We start from the raw sequence: 24548 nt of genomic DNA, 5'->3' as shown, positions 1-24548 counted from the left end.
TAGTTGATCATAAGATGTCTACAGCGGTCATAGCCTACATATTAACCTCATGGATGACAGACAATTAACTGTGCCCATCGTGAATGGAGGGAATAGTGTTAGCTTGTTACAATCTTCCGTTGAACTGTTTGTCGATGTCATGGTGCGTACGACTGGCAGTCATTGGTTCAGGATGTACGCCCTGTCTGCGTGGGCTTCCTTTGTGTATTCGGGTTTGCTCCACAATCAAAAGGTTTGAAATTTAGGTGAATTTGTCATGCTATATTGCCCATAGTGTTCAGCAATGTGTAGGTTAATTGCATTAGTCATGGGAAAATGCACAGTAATAGGGTAGGGGAATGGTTCTCATTGGAATGTTCTTCGCAGGGTCAGTCTGGAATTGGTTGGCCAAGTGGCATGTTGTCACACTAGAGGGATTCTATGACTGTATGAATAACATTGTAATTAATTGTCGCCACAACACTTCTCCCTGTGGCAATCCATGATTTACAGGCTGAGCCCCTGAAAATGTGCATTCGCTCACCAGCCTATCCTCTACCCCTTCCACAAATCTGCCCTGTGTTATTTCGCTATGTGTCAATACATGAGAACATGTCCAGGAGTAGATTGTTCAGTGTTCGCACTTGTTCCACGATTCAGTATGACCACGACCGATCAACCTACTCAGTACTCAGGTCCCATTTTTTTGCCATAACTTGCTTTCACCAAAAGAACCTTCCATAGCTCTTATTTGAAACCATTCAATGCTTTGGCATGAACTACTTTCTGTGGTGGGTATTTCTACAGATTCACCACCCTCTGTGTGAAAACATCTTTTTTCTCTCATTTCTGTCTAAGGACTGTGCTCTGTGCCCTTCGGCTGTGACCCTTATTTCCGTAACTAACAACGTTTTCTGCAGAAATCCTATTGATTGGTGTGGAGTTCTGGTGTTTACACCTACTTACATTTTATAACAGTGTGTGACTTTGGGAACCATCAGTACTACGAGACAACGCTGTAAAACATAGAGTGTATTAACAGATAATGATCAATCACCATCGTTTACTTGAACACGCAGTGGTAATTCCTACTTCAATCTCGAGTAGGGAAACAGATTATTTTATATACACGTGGTTTTGGAGCGAACGCAGCAAGCTGAAACAGTTTGTTTCGAGCTTGCAATTATCATTAGTCTCTGCGGACCTGAATGTTGTCGCTGGAGGCTTTCCCTCTTTACTAAAAGGTCACTTCCTAAATGGAGTGTTCCATAGTGTCGGTGAGAAAATATTCCCCGCAGTTAGAGGTATCACTAATTCTGGAGAGAAAGAGAGAGGGAGAGAGAGAAAGAGAGAGACAGAGATCAGAATCTGGGAGGAACAGTTTGGAAGTTCAGAATAAGTGACCACAATCGGAGAAGAAACGACCGGAAATATTCTACCACTGATTTGAATTTGGCAACAACAGACTGGAACAATCCTTCAATGGATCAGAATCTGTAAACAATGGACTTAATATCTACAAGTAATCTCAACGATCTCTCCTGGTATTCTTTTCGTATTTTGCACATATTATCTCCAACTCTCATTACGATCCAAAATACAATAACGGGTTTACATTTTTGAATGTTATTACTATATTATAATTGGCTTCATTGGAATTTCTGGTACGTCACTGTATTCACCCATTGACCTTCAAGCAAATTCAGTTTATGAGCCTGCTTGTCAATTGTTCAGTCCCCACACTCCATGCCGCTGTCCCATTTCCGTTGTTGAACCTCTGTATCTGGACATTGGAGGTGGAAACATTTTTGTTAACACACAACATCGAACATATAATATAGAATATAGAACATAGAATATAACATGTTACAGCACAAGAATGGGTTTTCAGCCCACCATGTCGAGAAAACATCATGACGTCAAATTAATCTCATCCTTTATTCTGCCTTTAGTACATATTTTACTATCATGACATCTTCATGTACTTGTCTAAGAGCTCCTTACACTCTCCTACATTGAAGAGAAAATGAGGTCTGCAGATGCTGGAGATCAGAGATGGAAATGTGTTGCTGGAGAAGCGCAGCAGGTCAGGCAGCATCGAGGGAACAGGAGATTCTCCTGTTCCCTAGATGCTGCCTGACCTGCTGCGCTTCTCCAGCAACACATTTCCAACTCCCCTACATTGTCAGTTTCCATCACTGCTACTGGCACATCTATCCAGAATTGTACCATTGCCTATGTCAAATACATTCTCTTCTCAGTTACTTTGATATTGCCTGCTCTCACCTTAAGAGCATAGCAAAGACAAAAAAAGCTGACAATAAAATTCGGACCTTCAACCCTATCTATGCAAATCAAAGGATAAATGTTTCCATCAATTTTCCCTGAGCCTCCGCCGCTCCAAAGAAATCAGTCTGTGTTTTTCCCGTCTCTGCTTATAGTTCATATGTTCTAATCCAGTAAGTATCCTGATAAACGTCTTTACACCTTTTCCAAAGCATCTACATCCTTCCTGTGATGTGTTGAATTCTATTGAATGCAGCAGTTCAAGTCTGGCCGGAGTTGCAACCTCACAGTGTGACTCTTCCCATCATTCCCTTTTCGATTTCAGACTGCAACATCGATTAGGAGGAAAAGGTGAATGAATAATCAGTCCTTACCATCGGCTCCACCATTCAGTATCACCACGGTTCATCATCCAACCCAGCCCTCTTTTCCTGCTTTCTTCCCATACGCCTGGAACCATTTACCCCGAACAGCTTAATGTAACTCCAACCTGAAAACATTTGGTATTTCGATCTCAACCTCCTTCTGTGGCAAAGACTTCCTCAGGCTCACCACTCTGTTTCAAGACTTTTTGCTCATGTCAGCTCTCCACTTCATCCTTAGCCTGTAACAAACTGAAATTCCCGATTATCAGGAATATCCTTTTTGCTTTTACATGCCTCATTCTATTTAAATTTTATGGATACCTATGAGATAATTACCCCACCATTTTTCCAATCTCCAGTGAATGCAATTCCGCCATCTCAGCAATTAGTCTCACGCATTAATTTCACACCCACTTCGTAGAACATATAACACAGAATAGTACAGCCCACAATGTTGCGCTGAGCATTTATCATAACTTAAAATAAAACTAAACTACATACCCCTCAATTTACTTCCGTCCATGCACTTTTCCAGGAGTCGATTAAATGTCTCTCATGTCTCTGACTCAACTAGCAGCCCTGACAGAGCCTTCCACCCACCCATCTTTTTCAGCATAAAGAACTGATCTCTGACAACTCCCATTTCCATTCATTCAACCACCTTATTATTATAACCCCTCGTGACAGCCATGTATACCATGGGGAAAAGTCTCTGGCCATCTACTTTATCTATGTCTCTCATTACATTGTACAACTCTATCAAGTCACCTCTCTTCCTTCTTTCCTCCAGTGTGAGAAAACTAGCTTCCCTCATCTCTCACCATAGGACTTGTCCTCCAATCCAGGCAGGATCCTGGTAAATCTCCTTTGTACCCTCTCTAAAGACTCTACATCCTACCTATAATGACACAAGAGGCACAGAATGCAACATTTCAATGGTTGTCTAACTATTCGTGAGGCCAGGCCTGGATGTGAATTGCAGTTTTAATACTGGACAAAAGGTTCTGCAAATGTTTCGTCGCGTGGGAAAAAGATTAATTTCAAATAGATTGTAGAAGCTGACTGATAACGATGTCAGAGTCTGGGAATTCGTCCCAGCCAGTCGTAAAATTTGCAGATGGCAAATGTTACATGGTAACAGGGACCTCGTGGAGGAGGCAGTCAGTCTGTCACTAAATAGTTAGAATAACACTACGGCGTTGGACCGTGTTTTCTGCGAGAAGGAATCTGATTTTTGATCCTTGATGATTTGCAACGATTTGACTAAACACATGAACTGCTCTTCAGAAGCTCAGAGAATGGAAAACAAAGTCAAACCTCCGAGTGCCTTTATCTTAGCGAAATGTGAAGTTTCCTTAAATTATACTATTCAGCAAAACAACACCTACGGCTATGAAACACCTCATCATGAAATTAACTTAAGTAAACTGGCCAGTGTTGTCATTTTATTTTACCTATCCTTTTACTGCTTCTTTTCCTCCTTTTTTGTGCAAAGGACGATTGGAAAGAGTTTTTTTTACTATACATAATATAGGTTGGAGGGAGGGGAGATTAAATAATAGTAGGAAATAGCGATAGACAGAGAGAAAAATATTAGAGAGAAAAGGAATCATTAGTAGTCAGTCTGGGAAAATGATTAACTGCTAATGGGGCCCATTACACAGTCTGGTGTGCGGGTTTGTGGAAAGACTTGTGCAAAATTCCTCATGCCCTAAAACTGTTGAACTCGATGCTTTGTCCAAAATGCTGCCTCATTCCCAAGCAGAAAACGGGGTGCTGTTCGTCCAACTGACTTTGGGCTTTGCTGGATCAAGTTTGAGACAGAGATCTTTGCCGGAAAATATGTTAGTATGTTGATGTGATTAAAAAGAAAGAAAGTTCAGGTTCATTTTTAGGGTAGAGCATAATTGTTCTACGAAGCAGTTACACATGCAGCATTTCCTCTCCCCAAAGTCGAGAGACCGCATTGTGAGCAGGAATGGATTCGATTGCATAAAATGCAGGTAAAGAGCTGATACACCGGGAAGGCATGCTTGCAGTCTCAGATGACCATGGGGAGGCTGTAACTAACCGTTCAGGTGTTACGCCTTCTGGGAAGGTGTGCCTCTGAAAACGTTTTGGGATTGAAGGAGGAGTGGACCAGGGTTTCCCAGAGGGAATGGCCCTTGCTCACAAGCGAGGGTAGGGAAAATGTTTCTGATGGTGGCATTCTGCCTGAGGGAATGGAAAAGGCGACAAATGATCCTCTCGATGAGGATACTTGTGGGATAGTGGGTCAACGCAGAACCCGTTATGGTGGTGTAAGAGAAGACAGCATTAACGACCGACGTATGGGACTGAAGACTGCGACAAGCACATTGCAGGAGATTATTCGGTTGAGGGAGATATTACACATTTCGATGTTGCTCTTATTGATATTGGCAAAATCAGAGCATTTGCAATGAAGACGGAGGAACTAGGAGAATGGATTACAGCCTTTATAGTCACCAGACGATGGATATATATAGTAACGATAGCTGTGGGAGTCAGTGGGTTTGCATTAGATATTGGTGGCCATCTAATGAGCATAACTGGAAGTGGAGACGTCGAGGAAGGGAAAAGGGGAGTCGGATTTTTGCCACGTGAATGTGAAAGCGAGATGGAAATTGAAAAGGAAACAAGAAAGGTTTTCCAATTCTGAATGAGAAAAAGAAACAGCATCAGCAAAACCATAGATTCCCAGAGAATTGGGTGATTGCCAGTTTAAAAATGAAACATTGAATTTTCCCTGCAGCCTACAAAGATGTAGCCATAATAGGGATACATGTGGTCCCCACGATCATCCTTTGTTCTGAAGAAAGTGAGTGGAGCTAAACTCTAAGTTGATCAGGTACGGGTATGCTCAGCCAGCTGGTGGAAAGTGGTAGTTGATGGGGTTATTTCAGGCCTGTCTTGACTGAAGAAATGGAAAGCCCGAGAACCATCCCAATGGAGGACGAATGAGTAAAGGCTTCGTGTGCACATCGTGAAAATGCATTTGGACAAAGGCATGGATAGGAAATGTTCAAAAGGATGTGGGCCTAGTCCAAAAGTAATGGGGTTTCTGCAAATGTTCATTTCAGTCTCCATCGCCCATTGTGTGCCGATTGGCCTGTCTCTATGCTGGCGGACTTTATGACACTATGACCGTATCAGTGGAGCCCGCGAAGGATAAATTCGGAAACTGGCTTGAAGCATCAGAAGAATTACAGGTGGAATTGGGAAGTGGGAAAATTCAGAGTTGAGGTTGAAAATGATGAATTCTGTTGGACATGGTCAGGCAGAAACAATAGGTCAGAATAGGACGTCATCTTTCTACGTTTGAAGTCGATTCGTTTCTTAGCAAAGTTTTCCGAATCAAACATATTCAGACTCGTTTTGCACACGTCTGGAGGAAGAGGAACATGATCCAGTGGTAGCTGGCTGACCACTGCCCCAGAATTGTGCCTGTGGAGTCAATAAAGTCTCTCTATGATGATCCCAATCATGTGCGCGTTGAGTCAGCACGTTTAGCGAAGTCATCATTTTCCTTCGTGTCAGATTTTCATACTAAGTAATATTGAGAACTAGTGAATCGACATTGCATTCTAATATCAGATTTTGGTGTGATAATAATGTTCTTTAATGATTCTGTGTGCATTTAGACTGCATTGTTGTCCCTTACAGACTGCTTTCAGCGCCAGTTGACTACATAATTCTTATATTGTTCTTACTTGTTATAGATTCACAGTATTATATCGCATTTGAATCAGGCGTTGGGGTATTATTCACTGTTTGTTTCTGTCTCATAGCGAACCGAGTCACAGATTGGATTCGATCACAAAATAAAATGGGCTTTCCTAGTGTTTTACTGTTTACATGTTGGCAATTGCAATCACAGATCTATGGGTTCTGATCAAGAATGTAATACTCTATTATATCTTCAGTTATCACTTTCCTTTTTTATTCCTGTCCTTTGCAGATTAATCATGCTCAGTCATTTTGTCGGTCCGGACTTATCTGGCGTGTGCATTCTGGCCCTCACTTTTGTTAACAATTTGTCCAGAAACCTGAAATAGTTTTTGAGCAGGTAGCCCAGACAGTAACTTTACTCTTTGTCTTGCTCGATGTATAATTGGCTGGGTGACTCTTCGGAGGTTCAGTGTGGACTTGTTGGGCGGAAGGGCCTGTTTACACGCTGTAGGGTATCTAATCTAATCTAATTATAATAGATATTACCGAAATAAATTAGCTGTGTCGAATTCCAAGCTTTTTATAAAGAAAACGCAGTTGCAAATTACGCAATGAAACAGAAAGTACAGAAAACAGAATTCCGGATAAAGTATGCTATCCAAACCCGACTTAATGATGCTGCTCGAAAATACTTGCAACAGTCCGAATGCACACATCCCTTTGCAAAAACAGTACAATCAAAGATAGCGCTCCAGTTTGCAAAGAGAGAGAGAGAAGTCCAGCAGCATTTCACACTTCCCCTGCTTGAACTGGACTAACTCAAATTCTGAACTGAAAAAAAAACCTAATCTAACCGAAGACGAGCTAAACAGTGAGCTGGTCACTCCCCTTTGATTATGCCGAATTTTTTTGGAAACATGCATGTCTGACGGTGGCGATATTACCTGTTCGGATTAACAGAAAGGCCCCAGTGAACAATACAAGCTTCAGACATGACGGAGCCTGTCCACTTGCCCCCACTCTTACAACAATCTCAAGGATATCGTCAGTTTGTAACAGAACCAGTATTGTGACACCTCCCCAGTAAAAAGTAGCAGCAATCTCGAAAGACAGCTTCATTGTTCAAACCCCACAAAAATTTTTTAGAAATGATTAATACTTTAAACACACGTATACATTCACTAACTATAAATATGCAACATGCACAACTGCATTCGAATTCAGTCTGTGGTTCTCCCACGATCGAAAACCTCAATCTCTCACTCGATTGTCGACAATGCATCGGCGATCACGTGTTCTCGACCTGCCACATGGATAATTCTCAAATTGAACGGCTGTAATAACAAGCCCCATGAAAACAGTCAGGTATTTCTGTCCTCTAATTCCTCCAAAGTCTTCAACGTATTCTGATCAATGTATACAATTGCATCACATGTGTTGCTGGTAATATTAGCACAATGTTGTAGTGCCAACAGCAACCTTAAAGTTTCCTTCTCAACCGTCAAATATTTCTGCTGTTGAACGGTCAATTTTTTGGCGAGTTCACATCCAGGTATTGCCGTCTTCATGCAGGAGCACAACATTGGCACCCACATTGATGGCATCAGCAGCTAACTTGAAAGGGTTTGGTAATCAGGTGTGGCTAATATTAGGGGAGTGGTTAAACAGTCATCAGGCAGTCAAACGGCTTCTGACAGTCCGCTGCCCAATGAGAGTTCTTGACTTTCGTTTACCATTCAATGAGGTGGAGTGCCACACTGCTAAAGTATGCACACATTTTACATAAAATCCACTCAATATCATCAACCCGAGTACAGATCTTTTTGTCGATAGTGTGGGGAACTCCAAATTAGTCTCGTTTTTGCATTCCCTGGAACTGTTTGTCCATGTGCAATAACATGACCCGGGAAGTTGACTGAGGCTTTGGCACATTCACTTTGAGCTAAATTAGCGACCACACCTGGCTTCCGACTAAGATCGAACAAGACTGATAAATGTTGTAAGTGTCCCTTCCTTTGTTACACAAAAATCATCAGGTCATCAATGTACAAAACACAGTTGGGTAATCCGGCAATGCCTTTATTAGTTCGTCCCTGAAATGTTGTCACAGCCTTTTTCATACTAAATGGCATGAATTTAAAGTGACATAGTCCATTTGGCATTATGAAACAGAAATGGCAAATGCTCTTTCTGACGGGGGTATCTGCGAGTATCCTCTGATCAAGTTTAACTTAGAAATATATATTGCTTCTTCCTCCTTTTCAATCTCGTCTTCCAATCGCAGAACTAAGTATGCACCAGTCTTTTTGGGAGTAACCGACTCGCCAGTTGTATTTAATCGTTCTCTAAATTTGACATATAATCCAAATGTGTGGCCTCTGAAATCTGGCTAATTTCTCCTTAATCAATTTAAGCGATCGTCTCACGTCATGCCCAAAATTTAATTAATTCAAATGGACTGATTTTCCAAGGTTCGTTTGGTGCATCAATGATCGAAAAATAACACAAATGGATTTCCCTAATGGACATTATCTGGATAATCCTGAGCATAAGCTCTCAACATAGTTTTTCTTGTTTTGATGCCATTTATTCTGCTGTCTCTGATTCTGGATCGTACGCAGTAGATTTAAATTGTTTTCTGCCTAAGCTGTCCATAAGTTCATTGAATAGTTTGGATGTTAAGATTGACCCTTTGGCTGACTGTGTCTCTACTGTTAGTCCGTACTTAGTTTCAAAAATGAGTAATTCCTCGACAATTCTTTTAACTGTGATATTGCGTAAAGGAATGGCCTCTGGAAAGGACATCGATACATCCATTATAATTAATAAATATTGGGTCCGACGTTTGTTTTGACAGGAGACCTATGCAATTAGTGGACACTCTTGTAAAATGTTCCTCAAAGGCTGGAATAGATATTAAAGGTGCAAATTGCATTCCCTCCTGGGGTTTTGCATTGTCCTGACATGTGTGACACATATCGCAGAATTTAACTACATCCTTGCGCAGGCCAGTCCAGTAAAAAAAAATCCTAAGTATTTTAGCCTGTCTTTTCCACACTTGTAAATATTACTGAAGTGATAGCTCATACGTCACTTGCAACATCTCTTTTCTAAACCTCACTTGTCATACAATTTAATCAGTCTGTGCCCATGGCTCAGCTGCTTGAAAAAGTGATCGTCTCCATTTCTTCATGAAGTTATCATTGCTCAGGTAATAACACAAAATGATACATTCAGACTCCAAATATGTATATGACTTTCGATACAACTGTTTAAAATTTTCCTCTTTTTGCTGCAACTCAAGGCATTTTGCAGAGGTAAGGATATTTGCACGATTATTTATTTAGTCCCCCTTTGACCCAAGCCTTTGATTGAACACAGTCTCTGCTACTGCTACTTCAGCTTCCTTATCTGTACCTTTTGATCCTTTCGACTTCAACTGGTGACTCTGTGACCTCGGTACTCAGGAAAAATTCCCAGATAAGAATCCTGCATTGCTGAAGAAAATGCCTGTTTCTGTTTTTATTTTGCTTATGACCCTGAGAAAATAATTGGTAAAATACAGTTGGCAGCCAGGACAGCACAACTTTTTGTTGGCTGCTGCCGATATAAGCTATGTCTGATTTTACACCGCCTGAGTGATTTGCCTTCCCGTTACTCTGACTATTTGTTTTAATGCTTCGCCTCAAGAATGAAAATGATTCAGAAATAGAGATCCGCAGAAAATCCATAATTGTATTACTGTATGTGTCAATAAGTTTTCTCTTGTTCTGGTTGACAATTGCCGTGAGTTTAGATGATAGCAAGCTAACAAACACTGCTTTCTACAAAAGTAAGTGCACAAACCCTAAAATCATTGCTATTGAAGTTTTAGATGCCTTGAAACTTTTGAAGTGTTTTCGAAACAGTTATACGTAAAAAGCGACCAAGATTAAATTGAGAGCAAAGCTGAAGAATATGGCTAAGTCACCGTGGATTTTATTTCTGAGATAAGGTCGACAGATGTCTGTAAAATGAATTTAACGTAGCAAATTATTCTGCCCAATTCAGTTTTCGTTTCATAATTTTCTCAATCAGAAAACATCCTTGTCTCTGTTGAAATGAAACATTAATCATTTCAATATTTGCATATCCTGGATTCCCCATAGCACCCTTGATATGGGAAATCTTTCCGGTTTCCCATTTCTTTGTTGAGAAAAGACAAGTTGCTCAAATAAATAAAGCATATCCTGCATTCAGAGACATAAAATAACATGATGATTATAAATTTTGAGCATTCATCTGAAAAATAATGGATTCCATTGCAGCCACTGAGATCGAAGACATGCATTTGGAACCACCATACAAATTTTCTTCAGTTCTAAAGAATACCACGATCTGTCCACATACAATGTTAATGTTCATGGACACTGGGTCAGGATATTCCGAAGCGATGGCACGTTTTGGGACAGGGCTCATGAATGAGAAGCTTGATTCCTTCGATGCAACGCCTCACTTCCTTAATCTTAAACATTTCTTACAACTGGAGTACTGCACCAATTACAGCTACTATCTTTCGAAATCGCGAGTAGTACAGTGGTGTCTCCAGTTATATTAGTAAAATATAAAATTATGGCGAACTCAGAATGTCTGGCAGCATCTGCGAAAAGAAGCAATAGGGTTATCATTTCCATGTACTGTGATCCTTCTTCAGAAGTTGAGTAACTTTATTACATTTTATGAGCATCTGTTGTGAAATAAATCACTAACAATGCTGTAAATTAACGTTGGCATTCCGTTATTAACAGGTCTGTTTCTTATCAGTTAACTGGAATCCAAAAGAAACAACACCAGTAATTGACAAAATGTATTTTCTAAAGCAAACAAAATGTGCTAAAGGAACTAGATAGTTCTTGTAGAAACGGTAGCGACAGAAACGTATAACGTTTTGAGAGCAATAACTTTTCTTCAAGTGATTTCCAGCTAAAGATTTCTACACTATGAGAATCAAAACAAAACTACATACATTGATGTCTACGTTTAAGCTGCTACAGCAATGGTCACTGGGGAAACCACGTTAAATCCAAATTGAACTTATCAGTTAGAGATAAACCTATAGCATGTGTTTATGTCTTTTTTTTATTTCTTTTGACTGGTTCGGTCTGCAATGAGCGAGATAAAACGGGATGTAATTTAAACATGCTTCTTAAAATGTGTAAAAGTTTTGGAAGTGTGAAAGACGATTACGTTTCTTCTAATCTTTGTGATTTAATACTATCATTTTCACGAATTAACACGTGGAAATTCTAGAAGAAATTTGAAGAGAAGCCAGTTTAGAGAAGATGTGAATGTCTAAATGTGGATGGATTGTGAACTATTTTGACACAAAATGTTTCCAATATGGATTTAGACTATAGTTTTATGCATAAGAAAAGTAATGTAGGTTTGGGCAGATTGACAGAGTCATTGATTCATTTACAGCAATTGAAGTCTTCAAATGTTCACCGTTGAGCAATTTGGAAAATCTCGTTATCCCATGTTTTATAAACTCATTTCACAGAATGCTTATGCCAATCGCTGGACAAGCAGTTGTTCAAATTGCACTCCTCGGCATTTAAGAGTCAATCACATTCGTCTGGTTCTGGAGGCAGAGAGGACGGCATTTACCTTCCCTAAAAGGCGTCAGTGTAGGACAGTTTTTTTTTAAACAATGACAATTTTCCCAGACGGTTCCCCATTGTCTCAATGTGTTCAAATTCCCCAAAGAGAATTGTGCTTAAACAGAGTCAGTGAACTTGAAATTTTAATATTTCTCCATCGATGCTGTCAACCCTGTTGAAACTTTGCAGCATTCTTTAGTTTACCGTGTTCAAATTGATGTCATTAATCTTTGTGATGGCTTTACACTCTTACAAGTCGTGTTGTACCCCTTTTCCATTCAGGTTATGAAAGTAATTCTTAGCCATGCACGTCAGTATTATATCAATTACAACAACCAAGATGTTAATGTAGACAGAAAAATCAAACAAATTCCTACAGTCAACATGTTCCTAAGAAACGACGTGTTATTTTGGTTTATTAGATTCTAAATTTCCCTCATGTGCATTGTGAACATTTATAATTTTCGGTTGAGAAAAGGGAGCCACGGATGCTGTGACAATTCCAAATAGATTTTGTTGGTGGACATATTCGCATTTATCCACATGCAGATGGAGATGTTGCTACATCTCTGCGGAGTCTTAAGTTAAAATCTACCTTACCAGCTCCCCCGTCGCTCATGTGGTAATCTGGATTTTTTACTTTTGAGGATCTGTGTGTATTCTGACACAGAGAGGCATGTGCAGTATGCTCTCAGATGATGCTCGCCCATGCAGCGATTAATCAGATTTGTTAAAAAGTCCTTCAATCTTGAATGGATAAATGAATGGAAAAAAGTCGAGTCGCGTTATATATGATCATGAGCATTGAGAGAATGACATATGAGAGAATGGGTAGACCAAAAACCTAAATGTATTCGTTTTCGGAAGTGTGTTCCTTCAGTTTCAGTAACCAAAAAACGAATATACAAGTGGTGAACCTCCTCTGTTTTATGAGATAGAAATTGCTGTTAAATGCTCCTGGTCTAGGTCACAATCCAGTTCCTTCAATCCATTTTAGTTCGGATTCTTCCATTTCAACGAATTTTACTGTTTAATGATTTCAATGTCACCAACACTTATTAGTGGTCAGCGGAGCACAGAGGAGAATCTGGCCTCATCGCAATCGGGAGAATCAGAAAGACACGGAAATTCAGTGCAAAGAAAAATGAACATTTTATCTCTATATGGGATCTCAATGAACTTTGTTATGTCATCCTCGACGTTAGTGCTGAATTCTGCATTAATGTGTGGTTTAAATTGCCATTCCATGTACTCACCTTACTTTGTGCAGGAATTCGTGGAAGATCGTTTCACAAAATGGAGACCTTTGGCAGGTGATGTTTCACGGGGATCCGTGCTGGGGACTTTGATGTTTGTGGTATTCATAAATCATTTGTAGAAATGTGTCGGTGATCTGATTAGCAAGCTTGCAGTTAACACGAAGATTGTTTGTAGATCACGTGGTGAAGGGGACTATCAGAGAATGCTGCAGAATGTAGATGGATCGGAGAGCTGGGCAGAGAAGTGGCAGATGGAGTTCAAACCGGGCATATGCAAAATTATGTATTTTGGAAGTTCCCGTTCAAGAACGAAATGCGGAGTATAGAAAAAATCCTTGGGGATAATTGATGTACAGTGAGATCTGGGGTTTCAAGTTCATTATACACTGAAGGTGGTAACGTAGGGCAACAGAGTCAGCACGAAGGTATCTGGCATTCTTTCCTTCATTAGACAGCGTATTGAGTACACGAGTTGGCAGGTCATAATACAGTTGTATGAGACTTTGGTTCTGCCATATTTGGAAGACTGCATACAGTTCTGGTCACACATTACCAAAGTAATGTGGATGCTTTGGACAGGGTGCAGAGAAGGTTCACTAGGATTTTGCCTGGTAGGGATGGAACTGGCTATAGATACAGATTAATTAGATTAAGATTAATTGTACAGGAAAGACGGAGGTTGAGAGGGTACGGGTTGCATGTTTAAAAAATCGAAGGTACAGACATGGTGGATCGAAGAAGCTTTTCTTGTTTCCCAGAGTGGAGGATTCAATTACTTGGCGCCACGAGTTCGAATTGAGAGGGGCAAGTTCAGAGGAGGCACACGTGGAATATGGTTTATGCATAGCGTAATGGCGGCCTGCATCGTGTTGCCAGCAGACGTGGTCGAGGCAGGCACGATAGCGTCATTTAAGATGTATCGAGACAGATACATGAATGAGCAGTGAACAAGGGGATTCAGACACTCAGAAAATAAGCGACAGGTTTAGGTAGAGGATCCGGATTGGTGCAGACTTGGAGGACCGAAGGGCCTGTTCATGTGCTGCAATTTTCTTTGTTCTTTGTTCTTGCTGTTTGCTCAAAGAAATCATGTTCGTGTTGAATCACAGGAGACGGGCGAGGTCCTCAATGAAGATTTCTCCTCTGCTAATACAGTGGAGAACGACACACAAACTTAGAATTTGGGGAAGTTAGTGGTGACATCTTGGAGGCAGTCTATGAACCTAAAAATGTTTGTGTTGGATGTATTATACTGTATGAAGGTAGATAAATACCTTGTTCCTGACCAGGTATATACACGAACCCTGGAAGCAACGAGAGAAAGAAATGCTCGGACAAGGCTTATACTTGTACATCATCGTGAGCCGTGACTGAAGTCCAGGAAGGCTCGAGGTTAGCAAACGGTGTGCCCTTATTCAGGAAGAGATGAACAGCGAAATGGGGAACTATAGATCAGTGAGCCTAACATGCGCAGTAGGTATGTTCCTTAAGAATGTTCACAGATGAAGACATGATTTGATGAGGAATAGTCAGTTTAGCTTTGTGCTTGGGTGATCATGTATCACGAATTTTAGTGTTCTTTGATGCATTGACAGGAAGGTTGACAAGGTCAGCGCAGTATACTGAAACAACGTGGATTTTAACAAGGCCTTTTTGATGATGCTCCACATGGTAAACTGCTCTGAAAGCTGAGTTCAAATGAAATCCTGGGTAGCTGGAAAATTGGATACCAAGTTGGGTTGACAGTAGGAAGCAGAGGGTAATAATGAAACCTGCCGGACTTCATAATTGTGATTAGTGGACTGCCTCAGGGATCAGAAGTAGGTGTACTCTGTTTGTTACCTATATCAACGATTTGTATGAAAATATACAAGACATGGTTAGAAAATTTGCAGATTAAACTAAGATAGGCAGTGCCGTGGACAGTCAGGAAGGTATTCAGAAATTGCAGCAGGACCTTTATCAGCTAGGGAAGTGGACCGAGAAATGATAAATGGAGTTTCATATAGGTAAGTGTGAGATCTTGCTTTTTGGAAAGTCAAATCATGGCATCGGAATGATGGTGAATAGTAGGGCTTAAAGGAGCGCAGTGGAATAGAGGGACCTTGGAGTTCAGGTTAGCTGAAAGTGCAGTCACATGCAGACAGATCAGTGAAGAAGGCTTTTCACAATCTAACATTGCGAGAAGAATTCGCCAGTTATATTGCAGTTATACAGGCAAGTCGTGGACACAATTGGAGTGCAGTATTTTATTCAGACTTGTTCGCCTTGCAACAAGATAAATGTCATTACACTGGAAAGATTGCAGAAGAAATTTACAAGGAATCAAATGTCTGAGTTTCAGTGAGAGTTTGGACAAGTTGGGACTCTTCAGCGTAGGAGACAGAAAGGGAACTTATGGAAGTGTTTAAGATCATGAATTGCATGTTTAGGATGAATGCACTCAGTCTTTCTTCGCGTGGTTGGGGAAACGAGTGCTCCAGAGCGTCAGGAAAGAATAAATGGGAATCTGACGGAGAGCTTTTTATTTACGCAGGATGTGGTCCATAGATAGAATCAGCTGCCGGTGGCAGTGGTTGAGGCTGGTACGTTTACAACATTTCAAGGCATTTAGCTAAATACACTAATAGGAAATATCAGAAGGAAATTGGACAAATACAAGGAAAAGGGTTTCGCATGGACGGCCATTTTGCTCAGCATGGACCAGTTTGGGCGAAAGGTCTTGACTCCATGATGTCAGATTCTATGCATCTGTGAGTGTAAAACAACAAAAAAATCATAATAATAATTGTAATGAGAATAATTAATATTAGTTTATCGATTATTGCCCAAAATCCATCGAGTTCTCCTTCAATGGTATTTAACCTCTGTTCTGGATTTTTGAAAATTCTGTAATGTGATAAAGTCATGAGTAATTTAACTGAGGAACAGGGGTTTTCAAAAAGAGAGCAAACACTATCAAACATGGAGGCATAAAAATCCTGTGAAATGCTTTCCCAATCATTTGCTGATTATATATAGCCACAATGTGCGGCGCATAACCACCTGAGAGTTTCATTGAACAATGATATTTGTTTGTAGTTTATCATCGGACAGCTGTGGTGACCACAACCTCCAACCTCAACGTAAAAATGCATTTGGCTTACAACCACGAAAAGCGTGAATTGGAGGAATGCAGAGATTTGTTACAATATTCTGTACAGCCATTTGTACATGGCGTGACAGGCGTCAGTGCCAACGAACTATAAAAACAGCTGGACGGAATATTATCATTCGGTAAATTTGAGAATAACTTTGTAAATTCTGGGCAAGTCTTCCTGTCCTACTGCCCTGCAGGATACTTTGGAACAGAAGGCATTTCCTCAGATTAGAGTCAGCACCCCATCACTTTGTGAGTAGAAGCTCGAACCACTCCATTTTACTGGCTGCTCGTGTCTTTCTCCTTAGTCAGCAGAGGGACAATAGATACAGTTTTGAGCTGATGTTCACATACCCTGAGGGAAAATTATTTCCACGCAGCGATGGAATGAAAAGAACTGTCTGGGAATGACACAAAAAAGTACAATTGTCATTTTTCTTCGGAATTCATTGTAGGGCAAAGAGAAGTATGGCATTCTGCCCATCAAGACATCTTCGCCTTTCACTGAGATTTTGGCTGATTTTGTCATCTTCAATTTCAGTTTCCTGCCATTTCCCAGAACAAGATTCTTCTTCCTGATTGAAATACTGTCTGTCTCAGCTTTGATTTTACTTTATCAGCCAACGTCCATTGCCTTTTACAGTAAAGAATTCGACAGAGTCACTAGCCTGGGCGAGAATATTAGATCCTTATCTGTGTTTTAATTCACCGACCCTTTTTTAATGAGTTGATGTCCCCTCCACCGAGATACTGCAACCTCCCTGTCAAGTCCTCTAAAATACTGTACATTCCAGTAAAATTGCCAGTCATGATTCTACAGTTCAAAGAATACAGTCCAAATTAGTCAACCTCTCATAAGAAAGTCTCTTCTGGTATTAGAATGTGAACTTCCTCTGCAATGTCAGTATATTTTTCCTTACAGAAGCGGATCAAAGCTGTTCAGAGTGTTTCAGCTATTGTCTCACTAGTGCGATTTTGTCGATGTAGCAACACCGTCCTACCTTTGTACTCTATTCTCTTTGAAATAACGACAAACATAGTATTTGCCTTCTCTATTATCTACATAACATTGGATACTGAACTTTTTTGTGATTCATGCACAAACAATCTCGAATATATTCGTTCTATATTCGTAGCTTTCTGCAGTCTTTCCTTTCTAAATACTACGCATATCCTCGATGCTTCCTGCCAATGTACATCACATCGCATTATATTTCTTCAGCATGTTTTTTGTTCCCAGGCAGTGAATTTATCTCTATCCATGTGCAGACAGTTTCTTTCCACTTGCCTTTCCACCTGCTTGTGCATGTTTTGCCACATATAAAATATATGCATGAAATAATTGTGGCCCCAGTACTCAGCTCTGTGCCCCGTCCATTGGGTGACAGGTTGCGATCCTGAAGTTGCACACTCCTGATCCAGTTCTTCCTTGTGTTAGATCACCAGTTGCAGAGAATAATAGAAAATCAGAAGCAGTAGTAGGCTATTTGACGCATTTATTATTTTTTACCCATGATAATGCTGGTCATCTTTCTCGTACAGTTTTCTCACTTTCTGCCGGTGATTTTGCTCAGTTTATTGCTGAGGCCTAACGACAACTTCTTCTTGATAACCTTCAGTGTTTCAAATTCAACACACCCTCTGTGGCACCGTATTCCACACGTTTGACGCACATGATGAACAAGCCTTTCCTCATCTCGGTCTAAGTGTTCTACCAGATATCCCTCGAATTTAACAATTATTTTCCTATCTAATTCCTAACGGCAACATTCAGACTGACACGTGTAGAATTATAGTTCTTGTACATGCCTACTTTCAACATCACTGTGCGACATTTGGAATCGAGCAGAGCTTCTTCTGTACTGTCCAATATACATGCAGTGTTGACCGATAATGTTCAGTCACCATTCCCCCTTGAACATCACGAAGCGGTATCCTGTCCAAAATGGTAAAACATTCCTTTTTGTGGTCCAATTGACGTTGAAGCGAAAGGGTTAAGAAAACCTGTTATTTCAAAGCTTCCAAATATCACCAGTCTCTGTGGCACAGAACATGTGTCTCTGGAGACTCACTCTATGATGTTAGAAAATGTTATCAATTTCATTGAAGTGTTCCATACTGTACGTAGGAGAATCGACTTCGCAGTTAGAGGCACCGGTGAATCGAGAGAGAGCCAGACGGACAGTGAGTTTGAGAGAGAGTGTGAGATTAAATCTGATAGCACAGGACTGGAACTTCACAATAATTGAATCGAAGCTAAGTAAAATCGATTGGACCATTATGGGAATGGATCAGAATCTGAGAACAGTGGACTGGAATATACCTGCAATGGAGAAGAATGTGGCAACAATACACGGGAATGTTGTAAGGCATTTCAGGAGTCCGTCTTGGTATCTTTTCGTACTTTCCACGTATTATGATGTTTTGTCATTACGATTCAGAATACGATTAGCACTTTACATCATTGAAGGTTATTACTATCCCACCATTGGTTTTGTGGGAATTTCTGGTAAGTTGTTCTACCCAACTATTGGCTTGAAGTGAAAACCAACTTTGAATTTATGAGCATCCTAGCGAATTGTTCTTTTTCAGATCTCCCAGTACACTGTTCCCTTTCTTTTGTTGACCCTCTATATCAGGAGATTGGGCATGTAAACCCGTTAGGTTTGAAATGCATGAGGAAACTGTTGAATTCGGTGGTGCCAACGCCATATATTAATGTTTGTTCATCAGAGTCTAAAACTCGATTCATATCAGCCTTGACCCAGTTAGGCTTTGGAAGATCAAATCTGTCTGCATCAGAGCAGCATGCAACATCTGTTGCCTGTGCACTGAATCCATTCAATCAAAGGATGAGGTTGAAACAGGCTGCACTGCCTTCACATTTTTTTTGTTTTCAATGTGAAATATCGAAAAAGAGAAAAGAGTAGAAGCAGTCAGTCAAATGGCCTTTCCAGCCTGGTGCACCATTCTGTGCGACCCTGAGTATTCAATCAAATTCATCTTATGTTTTCACTTTTTCCCCATTTCGTTTGATATCTTCGGGCTAAAGAAGCCCAACTGCTTCATGAAATATTCAGTACATTGTTGTCATTATGTTTCGGTGACAGGGCATTTCGAAGTTTCATCTCTGTCTTGATGAACTTGTCCCTCTTCATCTTAGTTCTACGCTTTATCCTTGGACGGTGACCATAACATCCTTCCTGCGGATACCATGCTTGGTCCTGTTGGCATTGATAGTATCAGGTTTCAATGAGATCTTCTGCGATCTGCTCAAACCCACCCGATTCTTCCAAACTCGATTCATGCGATCCCAGCAAGAAATGTGACAGTGGGAATTCACAATAGGTGAAGGCATCACGTCAATTCTCCATCACCAAATTGTCCCCGGCTTCCTTAGCAGTTAACTCAAAATCAACTCGGCACATTCTCAGCTGGTAAATTTCTAAGTACAAAGATGCATGGACAAAATGTCATGTAACAAAAGCCACCGATCGATCAGCACTGTGTTCACTCGTCGACATTCATTCACACTGCGACAGCTCCTCAATGTTGACAGTCCCATTAATATTTCTGCATTTTTATCAAGCCCAAATTCCTCATCCACTGCCCATTTTAAATGTTTGTGCTTTTTTAATAATAAAAAAACAGATATTATTTTTTATTGTTAACTCTGTTTAAGCGTGGTCCCATTTTGCTATCTGCTGATAAGGTGCCAATGACATAAATCAAACAATCGAGAAGCTAAATATATAATCAAGAGAAAATGACTCTAACCTCACAATGATCTTGTGAAGTTAGACCAGGAGTCGGCCAATCAGACCCTTGTGTCTGGTCGACGATTTAACTTGATCTTGGCTGACCTCATCTCGGTCACAATTCCACTTTCATGCCTGTTCCCTTTGACTAATTGCTCATGAAATGAACGTCAATATCGTTTTTAAATACGGTCAGTGCCCTGATACCTCCGGCATTCTGGAGGAGTGTATTCCACGGATTCACGACCCATTAAAAGCAGGAAGTATCCACCACCGATTTTAGAAAATCGTTTCCTATTTGACCAAAGATACAACAAATTCTTTTAGATCGTTCCAAAAGGGGAAACATTCCCTCTCAACCTACCTTGTCCATCCGACTCAGTATCTTCGAAACGACAAATAGGCCTCCTCTGATTCTTGTAATGTCCAGAATATAGGCAGTTCTCCTCCTCAAAAACACCTCGCGAGAAAAAAGCCCGTCATTTCTGGAACTGATTGAGGGAATCCCCCACCCTTGTGCCTCCCATGTAATCACACCCCTGCGCCAGTAAAGGAAGAAAAACTGAGCACAGCGCCCCAGGTGCAGTCTCACAAATGTCTTCGACAGCAAAGGAAGTTTCCAGACGTTTGTATTTCATTTCTCACAAGTAACTGCTAGAAAATCCAATTTCCCTCCTTACTACCTGTCGTAACTTCACACAAGTATTCTGTGATTGATGGCATCGTGGTAATGGTTGAATTCTATAAAGGACTAAAGGAAAGGCTAATCTCATTATGACCCTTTAATCATTGTCAGCAATTAATAGAACAACTATTCCAATCAGTTTATCTGTCTTACCGAATGAGTTGTTGTGTTATTAGGCTACCTTGGGTTATCAGTAGTGATGTAAATGGTGATCTCGATTAGAAGTAGCAGACAAGAGACAGAACAGATCAGTAAAGACCAAGCAATCTTTTTAAAGACATTACATTTCCTTCGTTCGCACGTGGGACAGGTTCATCGCTGGCCAGTCCAAAATTTATTGCTAGCTCCTGTTTGCCCAGTGTCGGGACATTTTTGAAACATTGAAGGCCATGTCCATGACGTGGGATTTCCAGGAATTGATGCAGTGATAGAGAAGGGAAGATGATGTATGTCAAAATCTAACTGGTGAGCGATTCAGAGAGGAATTTGGAAAAAGAACGTTTTCAGAGAATGGCAGCAGTGTGGAAAGAGGTAATTTGGCCCAACAAGTCCACAGTGACTCCTTAAAGCGTCTCCCGACCAGACCTGCTTCCATAAACGCTAATTATCAAATCTAATGCAACTAATCTACACTTGCTTGAACACAATGTTTCATCTAGCATGGCTAATTCAACCAAACTGCACATAATTCGAACGTGTGAGGAAAGCAGAGCACCCAGAGGGCACACATGCAAACGCAGGGACACTCTGAAACATCAACTCAAACAATCGCCTAAGAGGGGAGTGGAACCCGACCGCATTGCACTGTGGGGCATCAGTACTGTCCAGGGAGCCACCATGCCACACCAATGTTTTTCGATGTATCTGCTGCCCATGTCCTCCTTGATGTTAATGATCGTGGGATTGGTTGGTGTTACAGTGTAGATAGTACTTACTGATGCCTTATGTTGGATGAGGGGACCTGTGTGAATGTACTGCCAATTAAGCAAGTTGCGTTAAAAAGGTACAGAGAATTCTTGGTTTATTTTGGGTTTGAACAAGTTCAGGCAAGTGGGGATTATTCAATCACACTCTTGACTACTTGTGTCTTGTAGATAGTGAACAGAATACGGGAATGAGTTAGGTGCGGAGGTATTCTCTGCAAGGTTCCTCGACACAAACATGCTGCTGTTATTCTTCATGACAGAAGACTGCTGAAGCAATAATGTCAAGTGTACTCAAGACTGATATCATGGAATCAAGGGTGTAAGGGATAAGACAGGGAAGTGATCATGTGAACGATCAGATCAGCCACGATCTTGCTGACAGAAATACAGCCCGGAAAGCAAAGGAAGAGAATGACACCTAGTCTACCACTTCCACCACAGATCACACCAATTGACTTCCTTCTTTGAAAACCGTAACTTCCTCCCACATGTTTGAAGAAGCCCACCAACGCATCTCATCCACATCCCGCGTCTCTGCACTCAAACCCCACCTCTCCAACCGCAACAAGGTCAGAACCCCCGGTTCTCACCATTTAGCCCACCAACTTCTGCATAAATCGCATCATCTGCTGACAATTCCGAATTCTACAAAGAAAACCCACCACCTGGGTTATACATCCCTCCCACCCCTGTCAGCTTTCTGTAACGATTGTTCCCTCCGTGACTAACTGATCTGGTCCATGCTCCCCAACGCCCACCCTCCCCACTTCCAACCTTCCCCTGCCACAGCAGGAATTGCAACACCTGCGCCGACACCTCACTACTCACCACCATCCAAGGCCCCAAAGGAACCTTCCACATCCATCAAAATTTCACTTGCACATCCACAAATGTCGCTTATTGCATCCGTTCCCCCTAATGCGATCCCCTTTACATTGGAGACGGGACGCCGTCTCAGAGTGTGCTTCAGGGAATATCGCCAAGACATCTGCAGCAATCAACCCCACTGGCTCATGGCCGAACATTTCAAATGCCCTCCCACTCTGCCGAGGACATGCACGTCCTGGGCCTCCTCCTCCACCACTGCCTCACCACTCGATGCCCGTAGGCAAAACGCCTTATCTTCAGCCTCGGAACTCATCAACCCCAACGCATCAATGTGGACTTCACCAGCTTCCTCAATTCCCTTCCTCCAGCTTACCCCGGTTCCAAATTTCCAGCTTCCCACCATCCTTGTCAAATCTGTCAATCTTTCTTCCCACCTATCCGCTCCACCCTCCTCTCTAAGCTATCACCTTTACCCCTTCCTCCATTCTCCTATTGCACTCTCAGGTACCTTCTCCCCAGTCCCACATCCTCCCATGCATTTCCCCACCCCCGAGCCTTTTATCCTCATTCCTGATGACGGGCTGCTTCCTGAAAGTTCGAATTACCTACTCCTCGGATGCTGTCTGACCTGTATGATTTTCCAGCACCACTCTAATTTTGACTCTAATTTCCAACACCTGCAGAGCTCACTTTTGCCCCAAAGACAGATTAACCGAAGCAGAATATCCAATCTGGCAAACTATTATTTGAGGAAATGTGGTTTTTTGGAAGGTGAAATATGGGAGCTATGTATTAACTAAATGCAGAACTCCATGGGTTGAATGCATGTACGTAGTGGCAAACTTATCTCTACCTCTCTGTTTCAAATTCTGGCCATGAAATAATCTCCAGTTGTAGTACCTGACTGTTTTCGTCGTCTGCCAACACGAGTCACACTTTTACAGTGGTTCCCTGTTTTGTTAACCGCACTATCTATTTCCTGAATCCTGGATGGCACATTGAAAGACAAATTTCCTCAAACTCCGCAATTTTTCTTTTACAATATGTTTGTCCTGCGTTAAAACATAACACAAATCAATCAGTAAAAATGAAATGAACCGCAAACATGATAAATCAGAAACATAAACAGAAGCTTTTGTTTTGAAAAAAACTGAGAAGCTTTGACAACATGTTTGAAGAGAAATCAAAGTTAACGTTTCAGGTCCGGTGATCCTACCTGAGAACAAGATTCAATAAATCCTCATTCGAACTGAGATTATATTATGCAGCCATATGCACTCTTAACGTGTTTACTTCTCATCCTCACAGTGAACCTAATCACAATTAGGATCCTGAGTCGTGGAAGGTGCGGTCTCTCGAATTGTATCACACGATACCTGATCGCGATGGCAGCTTCAGATCTACTGGTGATTATTCTCGATCTGATTTTGAGGCACTTACCGATCCTTTATCCAGGAACATATTATTTATTGTTGCAACTTCCCATATGTAATATCCATGCTGCTCTGCTTTATGCTGTAACTGACTGCTCTGTGTGGTTCACGGTCGCATTTACTTTTGATCGATTTGTGGCGATTTGTTGCCAGAAACTGAGAAATAAGTATTGCAGTGAGAAAACAGCGACCGTAGTTCTGGGAACAGTGACTGTGGTGAGCATCTTAAAGAACATTTTCTGGTACTTTGCCTGGTCGAGTCAGTATCAATACGGGAACTTTCCGTGGTTTTGTGTTACAATGGATTATGTTCAGATCTCTCTAGTCTGGGTCACAGTCGAGCTCCTGCACAACATAGTAACACCATGTATTCCATTCCTACTGATATTACTGTTCAACATCTCCACAGTCAGGCACATTTTAGTGAGCAGCAAATCCCGCAGGCGACTCCGCTCTTCCAGCAACAATGAAAGTCACAAAGACACAGAGATGGAGAGCCGATGGAGATCTATCATTTTGCTCCTGGCTATTTCTGCGAACTTTATCCTGTTATGGTCAATT

This window comes from Chiloscyllium plagiosum, unplaced genomic scaffold, assembly GCF_037043375.1.
Source record: "Chiloscyllium plagiosum isolate Xiang-an unplaced genomic scaffold, Cpla_swu_hap1 HiC_scaffold_41, whole genome shotgun sequence".
Classification (NCBI taxonomy): domain Eukaryota; kingdom Metazoa; phylum Chordata; class Chondrichthyes; order Orectolobiformes; family Hemiscylliidae; genus Chiloscyllium; species Chiloscyllium plagiosum.
Note: the sequence above shows the minus strand (reverse complement) of the source record.